Below are 11,747 nucleotides of genomic sequence, written 5' to 3'. Positions count from 1 at the left end.
AGCCATTCCCTTCTCCAGGGGATGTTCCTGATCCAGGGATTGAACCCAAGCCTCCTGCATTGCAGGCAGATTCTTTATCATCTGAGCCACCAGAAAAGCCCCCAGACAGAGGTAGAATGGGTATTAAACTCAAATGTGAATACTGAACTCATGTCGAGACAACATATAGAATAGAAAATGCAAAAGCTGGAACTAACACTCAGGGGGAAATGATGAAGGGAAGGGATTGTTAGGGAATTTGGAATCAAGATGTACACACTGCTATATTTAAATTAAACAAACAAAGACCTAATGTGTAGCACAGGGGACTCTGTTCAATATTATGTGGCAGCCTGGATGGGATGGGAGTTTGAGGGAGAATGGATACCTTTTTGTCTGTGAAAGTGAAAAGTGAAAGTTGCTCAGTTGTCTCTGACTCTTTGCAACCCCATGGTTGTAAAGCCTACCTCTGGCCTACCTGATTCTTCTGTTCATGGAATTTTCCAGGCCAGAAAACTGGAGTGGGTAGCCATTCCCGTCTCCAGGGGATCTGCCCAACCTAGGGATTGAACCCAGGCCTCCTGCATTGCAGGCAGATTCTTTCCCAGCTGAGCCACCTGGGAAGCCCTTCTCTATCTACCTGCAACTGTAACAGCATTGTTAATCTTTTGTACTCCAACATAAAATAAAAAGGTAAAAGCAAAAAGAGTTAGAACTAAGACAATGGGATGGATAGGCAGTTATATAGGAGACTGCAGATGAATAAGTAATTGTTTCAGGTTAGTTACATGGACATTACTGATATAATTCCATCTTCTATATGAGGCTGTGGAACTTGTACGTGCTTCTTTTATCTTCTCAAGTCTTCACTTTGTCAGTCTTACAGTACCTGGTGAATTGTGTCCAAACATCTTACTATTAATGATTAATATTTGGCATTAAATTGAATTATCTCTCTAATCAATCTTATAACAGTATCCTTAACATAATCTGTACTTCATTCAATAGCTGATTGCTTCTTCTCAAACTTACCTTCAGTTTACTCACCTCTCTGACTTTGCAACCCTTTTTTCAAAACTACTAAGACATACTTCTCTTTACATGAAAGAAACATAATGAAAAAATGAGGTATGGAATAAAATAGACCTCAGTTTAGCCTCAAGCTCCTTATACTGACATTCTCAGGCAAGATGGAAAACTTGTCTTTGATATAAAATAAAATGCAGGCATTTCTTAATTCTTTTGTCACTCCTAAAAATGTGTACAGCCTTGCTTATTTTTACAAAATCTTAGCAAAATCTTGACTAGCAAAGTTTAGGTTGAAGAGGTGTTGAACTGTAAAATAATATTCTTTACATGTGGAAATAGTTTACCTAATAGTTGATTTTTGGCTTCCAAAAATTGGGAACCTCAAAACAAGGATATGGGGAACTGGAATATAGCTAAATATGACAGAGTACGGGTAGCTCTGATTTTAAAGGTGGCAAATTACAGAATACAACAGCAGGTTGAGGTCAAGAAAAATAATGTCTTATATGATTCTGTTGGAGTTTGGCTGATAGAATTTAGGGGTAGTTATAATAATATCCTGGTACCGTCTGAGCTACCCCTGGTAGCTTAGACAGTAAAGCATCTGCCTACAATGCGGGAGACCTGGGTTTGATCCCTGGGTTGGGAAGATCCTCTGGAGAAGGAAATGGCAACCCACTCCAGTATTCATGCCTGGAAAATCCCATGGACCAAGGAGCCTGGTGGGCTACAGTCCATGGGGTCACAAAGAGTTGGACACGACTGAGCAACTTCACTCACTCACTATAATAATATTCACAATTGGTGCTTTTATTTTTTCTTTCCCCCTACACTGAAGTCTTCTTCTAAAATCAATAAGTGGTGATGAAATTCTGACAAATTCCAAAACCTTGTGTAAATGATCTTAGGGAGGGCAAAAGAAGACAATATATTAATAAGAATTTAAGATGAAGAAGTTTAGCTACAATTGCCAGAGTTGATGCCAGGAACAATTGTTTAGAATGAAGACTAAAAATCTTTAGAAAGGCCATCACCAGTAATCTAGAGAGGTCTCAATTTTCTAGTGTCACACAGGCTGTGATTTTACGATGTCTCATTAAGATATTCTCATAGAATAGTAGTCCCTGAAGAAGAGAAAACACACTGTGTGATTCAGGAGAGTTGTATTTTGTGAATTTTATTTACTGAAAGGTGAAGATGAAGGTAATGATGACTCCTGGGGTTGTTACAAAGGGGAGTAAAATTTGAAAAAAAAATGACCTAGAAATATATCTGAAATGTGGAAGTGCTGAAAAACTTTAAATTCACTATTCCATGGTATGTCCTCATCCACAAAACTCCCCCTGCTTGGTTCACATTAAAGTAATTTATACTTGTTCTAAACACTCATAATACATTGGACTTCGGTTAAGGTGTTTAAGGTATTATAAGGTGGTAATGTCTATCACAATGAATTTTGTGCAGCCTGTCTCCCTTGATATGTACCTCTTCTTCCTTTCCTTCCTTCCTTCTCCTTCCTTCTTTCCCTCCTTCCTCCCTTTCTTTGGCAGGTTAAGCATTTATATTCATTCTTATAAAACTCAGGGTGTGCTATACCTAATAGGGATGCAATATTTTTAAATAGATGTGGAAATAAATATATATATTTAAAACATGAAAATATTCTCTTGGGTTGACATATATATATATACATAATTATTATTATTATTTTACATCAGAGACAGCAACTTCCAATTTATATTATAGGTCTAAAATTAAAGTGCTAATACTATGCAAATAATAGTTATTTGTGTATATTTGTCCTTCCAGTGCATATTATTCCTATCAACCAGACCTGAAGCTTGGTATGTATGTTAGCCAATAAAGAGTGTATAGGAAAATAAAATAAGAAGATATGCAAAGAAAAACAGGAAAAAAGGAGAAACAATTTATATTATACTATAGTCTATAGTAACCTTTTGAAGTTCTAGGCAGCTTTCTGTGGAAAACATTTAACTGTTTTGTTGTAGCTGAACTGCATAAATAAACCCAGCTGATGATATCATAATTAAAATGTGACTTGGAAGGAAAGTTATGACCAACCTAGATAGCATATTCAAAAGCAGAGACATTCCTTTGCCAACAAAGGTCCGTCTAGTCAAGGCTATGGTTTTTCCAGTGGTCATGTATGGATGTGAGAGTTGGACTGTGAAGAAAGCTGAGTGCCGAAGAATTGATTCTTTTGAACTGTGGTGTTGGAGAAGACTCTTGAGAGTCCCTTGGACTGCAAGGAGATCCAACCAATCCATTCTGAAGGAGATCAGCCCTGGGATTTCTTTGGAAGGAATGATGCTAAAGCTGAATCTCCAGTACTTTGGCCACCTCATGCAAAGAGTTGACTCATTGGAAAAGACTCTGATGCCGGGAAAGATTGGGGGCAGGAGGAGAAGGGGACGACAGAGGATGAGATGGCTGGATGGCATCACCGACTCACTGGACATGCGTTTGGGTGAACTCTGGGAGTTCGTAATGGACAGGGAGGCTTGGTGTGCTGCGATTCATGGGGTCGTAAAGAGTCGGACACGACTGAGCGACTGAACTGAACTGAACTGAGGTCTTGGCCCAAAATATGTCATTCAATATTACATTCAAACTGTGTTAGGATGGTATGTAAACAGGAATAACTTTTTAGTATCTTTCTAAAATGAAACAAACTCTACTCCATATGTATGTGTTACAATATTTCTTGGAACTTGGAAATAACAAAATAAAATGATAAACTTCCAAATGTGTCGAAATGATCAAATCTGTTTTAGTAAATATTATTTACACTGGTGTCAGACCTAATTTTACAGAAATATTTTGTTTCTTGAAATCATAAATATATTGATAGCAAAGATAATTACATTTGCCATTTAGCAAATGCCTTCTATGTGTCCTATACCTTCTCACAATGAGGCCTCCTCAGCTTCATTTTTTCCTGAACATCTCAATATACTGATCACATTAAACCTTCTTTTTTTTCCTTTCTTTTCTTTTTTTTTTTTTGTGTTTTGATGGCCTGTACCATTTCTAACCTAACGTGTAATTTAAATCTGTCTATCAAAAGTTTACAGTCTGCCCACATTTTCCTGGAATGAAAGTACCAGAAAACAAGCATCTTTGTCAGTGTTCATCATTTAATGCATCCTAAGTATCTAGAAGCCTGAAGTTTGGGTCTGATAGTTAAAAGAAATAAAATGTGATTACCCAAAGTAATTTAGAGATTCCTAAATAATAAAAAGTCATGCATTACACCAAGATGTTGAACTCCTTAGGGCTATTTTTAAGAAGTCCAACTTATTTTTCTCATTTTGATTTCTACTACCTCTACTAATGGGGCTTCCCTGGTGGCTCAGAGGTTAAAGCGTCTGCCTACAATGTGGGAGACCTGGGTTCGATCCCTGGGTCAGGAAGATCCCCTGGAGAAGGAAATGGCAACCCACTCCAATACTCTTGCCTGGAGAATCCCATGGATGGAGGAGCCTGGTGGGCTACAGTCCAAAGTTGCAAACAGTTGGACACGACTGAGCGGCTTCACTTCACTTCACTTCTACTAATATAAAGTTAGTGTTTGGATGTGTGAAGTTCAAAGTATACTAATTGCTTTATCATCTCTAAATATGTAAAGCTTATGGCTATTTCTTTATAAAATTATGTTAATTTTATTAAAAAGGGTTAAAATATAGATAAATGGTGGCAAAAACAGTTTATGTTTTTGGCATAAAATCATAAATTTGAGGGTCAAAATGACACATTAGGAAATCAAGATGTCACAGATAAAATGCTTGGAAAACGGACACAATGCACTTCCTAGAAATGTTCTGAATGCACTGACAATTATTTAAAGATAGATTTAGAACAAGGAAATTATTTGTTAGGTGTATTTCAGTGACATGAAGTCTCCAATATCAGTTTCTTTATTCAGCCAAAATTAAATGGATAAATGTAAAAAAAGCAAACTGTTGACTGATTCTATAACATAGATTAAATATATTTTAATCTAAAGGGGAAATGTAATTATTTCACTTGTGTTGATTAAGTTTGAAATCTTATAACATTGAAGAGAAAAGAGATAGAAAATTACCTAATCATATTACATAGTCTAAAACACTTACATAGTCTAATAAATTCAATTCTACTGCTGAGCTACTAATATTGATACAGCTAGTTCAATACAGTTAAAAACATAGTTTGGCAAACTGTATTAATACTTAGTCTTCTCAGAATTTGAGGACAAAATAAGCTCATAAAAATTGTATTTAATTCTTTAATATTTTGGAAAAAAACAAAGACAGTAAAATTATTATCATAACAGATAGTAATACTATCATGTCCCTTTATATGAATAAGGACATGGATTGATTGTTGTAGATAATGAGAAAAAAAATGACACTTTCATTCCAAACATTTAATTCTAAATGTGGTAGTTGCAATTATATTTACATAACAATTACAGTTGTTAAATATGGTTGACATTTCTATTAGCAACCATAGATCATACCACACCCATAAATGACTAACAAGGAACCCAGCAGCTGTTGAGGACCATAGCAATCTTAACTGGAAATCAGTTTCACCAAGATTTTCTCTTGAGGTTAGTTTTTCCATCTTAAAATGTATTTTTGTCTTGATCTCATGATGTAGCCCATGGGGTTCAAATTCATTCTTTCCTTTCACTAACCAGATGACATTGGTACTATGCCTTGTCCCCGAAATTCCAAAATCTTCATTGATCCCCTAGGCTTCATCCTCAAATTCCCCGTCTATAACTACCTGTTTACATATCAGTTATTTAGTTTGGTGAGTAGCTAAATTGTGATGACATCCTGTAATAAGCTTACCTCTCCTTTTGGGCCCAAACCTGAAAATATGGGAAATGGGAATAGAAGGAAAGGAAATTCAATATGTAAGAGGATGTAGGAGTTTTGGGGAAGAAAGCAAAGGTTGAGGAACAAGGAAGGTAAAGTTTGGAGTATCTGCCTTATTCAGCAAATGTTGCAACATCTGAGATGTCTAATACTTGACAGTTTTCAAGAATTATAGTAAGCTATTGTAAAAGAATACTATGCATACAACTAGTTGGTTTAGAAGCCTTTGTAATTCCTCCTGAGCTTGACATTTTTTAATTCAGCCTTTCTATATAATCTTTTGGAAAGGCTGAATAGTAATTTCTCTCCAAATCATCTGTATGGTAGCAAATTCCTACATCTTGTTCTGTTCATCAAAGTACTTCTTTTTCAAATGAAAATTCTAATCTAGATGCATAACATTTCCTCCTTACACAATTCCCTTTTGCTTAGTTTTTGTTATATTTACAAAGAAAACTTTAATCAATTTAGAGATGTTTCTATAATGGTATCATCCCCATAAGTCTTCTTACTTTACGATTAATAATTACAATTAACGTTGCTCACCTTTGTGTAGGATGTGCTCTTATGGCTCAGAATCTTAATCTGTCTTATATTAGACTATAGTGTGATGAAGTGGAATAAAAAACATAGGTTTAAGTGATATATAAAGTGTTATAATCAAATGGTTTCCTATTTTGTATACTTCTTCTCTAAAGGAAGATTCCCTTATTCAAAACATACACTGTTTAATATGTGGCATGTCCTGTAAAATATGAGAGAACAAATAATAATGTCTATGCACATGAGGAAAATGAACCTTGGGAAACCACAGATCTGGTGCACGAGAACTGCCATTCGGAGCAGGACTCATTCTGATACAAATCTCAGAGAATGTACAACTGATTTATACTATTGTAAATCAGCTGTATTTCAATAAAAAAAATATCAGAGTGCTCAAACTCTAAGACAACTCTAAATAAGCAATTTATTGGTCTGAGTATATGTCTATGATAGATTGATTCAAATAGAAGACCAATTTAGCTGTGAAAATGATCAAGAGAGGAAAAAAAAATATTGCATTTAAGCATCAACTAGGAAGGATTGAATTATTTATATGGAAATATTTCCTCCAAATAAAGAATGTTAAAATTCTAAATATAAACATTAAAATTGTAAAATTAGATTTCATTTATCTATATAATCTCATTTTGAGAATGTTTCTAAAATAGTTCATTTAATTGTAAAGGTATAAACTTTATCTGAATGGAATATGTTATCTTTTGCTACTAACTTTGTTTCCTTTTCTCTCTCTAGTTTCTGTGAAATTCTCCAAGGAAAACATTATAAATTCAGAAAAATTTTCCTGTGTTTTGGTTGGATTTTCAATTCTGCTCTCATATGGATGTAAACTTGTCTGTATAGGATAAGAGCAATTTGCCTTATAACTTTCTTAGAGTATGATAAGAATATATTAATATCTTGATATTTTTTTAAAAAAATTTTCAATGATCGTGCATGCCTTTCTAAGTATTAAAATACAGTTATTTTTGCATACTTGATCAAAAGTATATTTTTACTTATTATGTCAGTAGTTATAAGAAAAAGTGAAATTGTATTGAAAATGCTTCTTTTAATGATAAGCATTGTGTGATCTATGATCCCTTGATTAAAAGAGGCTTTGCTGACACCTACAGCCTGAATTGATTCTTTATGTGCCTCACAGTTGCTGGTTTTTGTTTTTTGTTTTTTTTCCATTTTGGAGAAATGTTTCATGGTTAGATTTGGATTGGACGTAAGTATGCTTTATTTTCCTTTAACTAGAAAAAATGCTACTGTAAAAGAGTAGATGAGAAAGGAAGACTAGCATGATAGGTACCTCCACTGTGTGTTCTGAATGCAACAGTTTAAGGAAGTGTACATTTGAAAACTGAGTATCTAAAATACATTGATTTCTTAAATGTGCCTATGTCTCATAGCCCTCAGAATATGTTCATGAACCCCTAGAGATGTACCTATCAATTTGAAGACTGCTGCTTCATGCAATTTCATGTTAAATATAAATAACTTTCCTTTGCTGTCCACCTTTTAAATGAATGCCCTCAAATACTTTGAAAGAACTCTGATTTTCACTAGAAGGATACATGTTTCTCTTATATTCCACCTACCAGCAGTATAACTATTCTTTTCGTGCATGATCCAGAAGTGGGTTAGCATTTTCCTCACTTTCTAGTATGCTGCTGCTGCTGCTGCTAAGTCGCTTCAGTCGTGTCCGACTCTGTGCCACCCCATAGACGGCAGCCCACCAGACTCCCCCGTCCCTGGGATTCTCCAGGCAAGAACACTGGAGTGGGTTGCCATTTCCTTCTCCAATGCATGAAAATGAAAAGTGAAAGTGAAGTCGCTCAGTCGTGTCCGACTCTTAGCAACCCCACCGACTGCAGCCCACCAGGCTCCTCTGTCCATGGGATTTTCCAGGCAAGAGTACTGGAGTGGGATGCCATTGCCTTCTCCTCTAGTATGCTTACAAACTTCTAATTTTTCATTTGATGTCAAACATCTGATCCTTTGGAACTTACATCATATGATAAGTGACTTTCACTTTTGTTATCTACTAAACTCATAGTGAAAGTTAGTGAAAGTGAAGTCTCTCAGTCGTGTCCGACTCTTTGCGACCCCATGGACTGTAGCCTATCAGCCTTCTCCGTCCATGGGATTTTCCAGGCAAGAGTGCTGGAGTGGATTACCATTTCCTTCCCCAGGGGATCTTCCCGAGCCAGGAATCGAACCCGGGTCTCACGTATTGCAGGCAGACGCTTTACCGTCTGAGCCACCAGGGAAGACTTGCCCTTAAATGCAAGTAGCGATCCCTCCCTAGTCCTGTAAATAATCAAAACCAATTCAACATGCTCCTAGCTCTCAACAGGGAGAGTTGCCCAGTCCAGACAAGAGCCAGAGCTTCAGTTCTTCCACCTCTTCATTACCGTTTCCACTTCACTTTTTTTCTGAATTTTATGTTATTGAAGTATAGGTGGCTTACAATGTTGTGCTAGTTTCAAGAGTACAACAAAATGATTCAGTTACATAGATAGATAGATATTCTTCATCAGATTCTTTACCCATATAAGTGTTTTTACAGAATATTGAGTGGAGTTCCCTGTACTATACAGTAGTCCTTGTTGGTTATCTATTTTATATATGGTAGTGTGTGTATGTAAACCTAAGCTCCGAATTTATCCCCCCGCTGCATTGCCCTTTTCACTTCACTTCTGTAACATATTTGTAAGGTTTACCTCTGCTTTAAGACAATAGATATTAATTACCTAGAATTCCTCCACTTTTAAAAGGCTAACTTTGAATAGGTTAGCTTTTCATCTTAACCTCCTCAGCTTCTGCATAGCCGTTCTATTCAGTTCTCTCTACAGCTGCAATTGTATGCCAAGGGGTCTCTTCTGTAACACCAATGTTTCTCCTTCTTTCCATTAACTACTTTCTAAGTCACCTAGAATCCATTATCCATTCAGCCATTCTATCACCACTAGCCCCACTGTCCTTTCAAGCCATATTGCAAAAATTTCAGCTCTCAATCTACACAGCATAATAAACTAGCCCCTAGCCGTGTGTGGTTATTTAAATTGTAAATTTTAAGTAGTTAAAGTGAAGATATGAAAAATGTACCTCCTCTGTCGGTCTAGCTACATTTCAAGTACCAAATGCCACATGTGGCTGGTGGCTGCTGTATTAGGCACAGAAAAGAACATTTTCATCTTTACAGGAAGTCCTGTTAGACTCCCCTAGGCTGAATGTTTTATACCAACAACTAGACTACTGAACCCTACAGAAGAGAACCATAAAACCATGCAGCTGATGGCCTTGTACATTCTGTGCTCCAAACTTACTTGCATTGTGGGTGTTGCCCATTGAAATAAATATGCTTGCTACTCTCCAATCCTCTATTTCCAACACTCTCCACCTTCTGCTTAACAGAAGCCTACTGTACCAAAGCTGCTCTCACTGTTCCTGCCAGCAAACCTGCAAATTCATTCACCCATATTTTCCTTTGTTCCTTCCCTGCCTTTTTGGTAGAATGTGTATCCCTCCTCCTCCTTGAAGTCGGGTCTTCAACCTCTGCTGAGCATCACAACAGGGACTGCCCCCACTAATATCTTTCTCTGTGGACATTTTCAACCTTTCTGCTTTAAAGGGCCCATTTAACATGTTGAGATCTCTCCCTTCAGGAGAGGTGATAACAGCAAAGCCTTTTTAATTCCATAATATATTGCTAGTTCTTCAACAATCTTTTAAAATAACATCCTACATTTTCTTTGTATTCTTACTTCCCACTCATTCATTAATATCCTACAATTTGCCTTCTACATCATTATTCCCAGAAACTGGCCCCTCCACGGTGACTAATGACCTCCTGGCTGGTCCTCAATGGATACTTCTCAGTCTGTACCCTATTAAATATCTCTGTAGCATTTGAAATACTGATACTCCTATTTAAGAGCACTCTTCTCTGGGACTTCCCTGGTGGTCCAGTGGCTAAGGATCTGCCTGTAATGCAAGGGATGCAGGTCCAGTCCCTTGTTGTGGAACTAAGATCCCACATGTTACAGAGCAACTAAATCTGCAGGCCACAACCGCAGAGTCCACGCACTGCAGCAAATGGATCCTGCAACTAAGACCCGGCGCAGCTAAACAAACAAACATTTCAAAAAACAACACTCTTTCCAGATTTTGTCTCTACTGACACATCTTCCTGGTTGTCCCCTTGGTCCCTCTGGTTATTTAGATAGTTCTGCTTCCTTAACCATATATGTTGATATTCTCAGCAATTCCTTCTGAGCCATCATAGCCTGTATTTATTTGTGGGAGGGGGGTATTTATTTTTCTTTGGATTGATATCTCTATATTTTTATAATGTCTTTTATTGCAACTTATCAAGATAGAGGCCTGACCATTTATTTTCTGTTTTCCTTGCTACTGCAGTGAGGCATGTCAGTTAGGTGAGGTTATGCCTATCAGATACACTTTCAAGGTGCTAGAATCGTAAATTCAGCGAAGATGAGGAAGCAAGTGTGTAGGACATTAACTACCTGATAAGGACTCTAGCTCTATGCCAACTGGAGTGGCAAAATTCTGGTGTTTATTTTGGTGTTTTTTGTCTGTATGAACCAAGAGTCATAGTGGAGTGGCAGAATCTATGTGAACTTCATTATTTCCCTAGAAATCCCTCACTGTAGTCTTTAGTGCTGTTCCCATCTATTTCCAAGCCTGGATCTCTGAATTAGATTCTCTAAAACACACTAGAAATTTCTAAAATAAATTTCTTTCCTGCTTAAACACAGATTATGTTTCTATAACAACTAGACAGTGATTAACACAGTCTTGATTTTCTTTCTCCCTTCCTTCTCTCCCTTTCTTGTTTTTCATTCTGTGTACATTTCTGAAGTGATCTGATTCACTCCCATAACTGCAATTATTATTTTTATTCTAAAGATACCTGAATCATATGACCCACTCAGGCTTTTTCTTAAGCTTTATATCTATACATAAAGTGTACTATTCTGCTTATATTTATTCTTTCAGGAAGTTAGAACTATTTATGCTCCTGATTTGGCATGATCAGATAAACTTCTGGAAACTCAAAGATGAGTTAAATCAGAACTAGTCTTTAGTCTTGAAACCTGAAGCTTGGTAGATCAGGAGATGTGACTGTAATTGTATAAACATGTGGAAAAGGGCAACTTTGACAACTACAGGGAAAGAGGGGTGTAGTGCCATGGGGACCTGTGAAAGTGTTTGATCTAAATAAGTTAGGAAGAGCTTTTTTCATAAGGAACTGGTTTGTAAAGCTATGGTCAACAG

Source organism: Ovis aries, chromosome 6, assembly GCF_016772045.2.
Source record: "Ovis aries strain OAR_USU_Benz2616 breed Rambouillet chromosome 6, ARS-UI_Ramb_v3.0, whole genome shotgun sequence".
In the NCBI taxonomy this organism is placed as follows: domain Eukaryota; kingdom Metazoa; phylum Chordata; class Mammalia; order Artiodactyla; family Bovidae; genus Ovis; species Ovis aries.
The sequence above is the reverse complement of the archived record's forward strand: the minus strand, read 5'-3'. Positions refer to the sequence as shown.